This window comes from Tupaia chinensis, unplaced genomic scaffold (assembly GCF_000334495.1).
Source record: "Tupaia chinensis unplaced genomic scaffold, TupChi_1.0 Scaffold000211_1, whole genome shotgun sequence".
In the NCBI taxonomy this organism is placed as follows: domain Eukaryota; kingdom Metazoa; phylum Chordata; class Mammalia; order Scandentia; family Tupaiidae; genus Tupaia; species Tupaia belangeri.
In genome coordinates this window covers 1,527,254-1,527,839 of record NW_006159686.1, presented here as the reverse complement: position 1 = coordinate 1,527,839, position 586 = coordinate 1,527,254, and positions in this window count along the sequence as shown.

The window sequence follows — 586 nt, the reverse complement described above, 5'->3', positions numbered from 1 at the left end:
GAGAGGACAGATAACGCCTTTGCAAATTATAGACACCCCCACCCCCGCCCCCGCTAGCAAACTCACATGCCAGAGGCCCTCCCAGAAGGCTGTGCCTGACGCTGCTGTGTTCAGGGAGAAAGGGGGCGCCCCCTCACACCCCCGTGGCCTGGAGTCACTTGAAACAGCCCAGCTCCAGCCTTGTCAGCTGGCCTCTTCTCTGAGACAGAAACCTCACCAAACCCAGCATGTGTGAATTCGAAGGATGTGCAATACCTATTTTTCTCTTTCCGTGAAAATAAACAGAGAAACAAGTACCTTGCTGTATGTAAAGACAACAAAAGAAATCTCACAAAGGAGCCCAGCGGCCTGGCCCTGGAAACCCTTTCCTGTTACTTGTTGTGGCTTTTTAATGGAAACCGAGCCAGTGTTCTACAAGTTGGGACTGATTTGTGGGAGGAGGGGGAGGGGAAGAGACCTTTCAAAAGTACCCCAAAGGGCTTATTGACTCTTTCTATTGTTAAACAAATGATTTCCATGAATAGATCTAGAGGCACAGGGTCGCAAAGACAAACTTTGTCTCTACTCTGCTTCCTGCCAGGAAAGA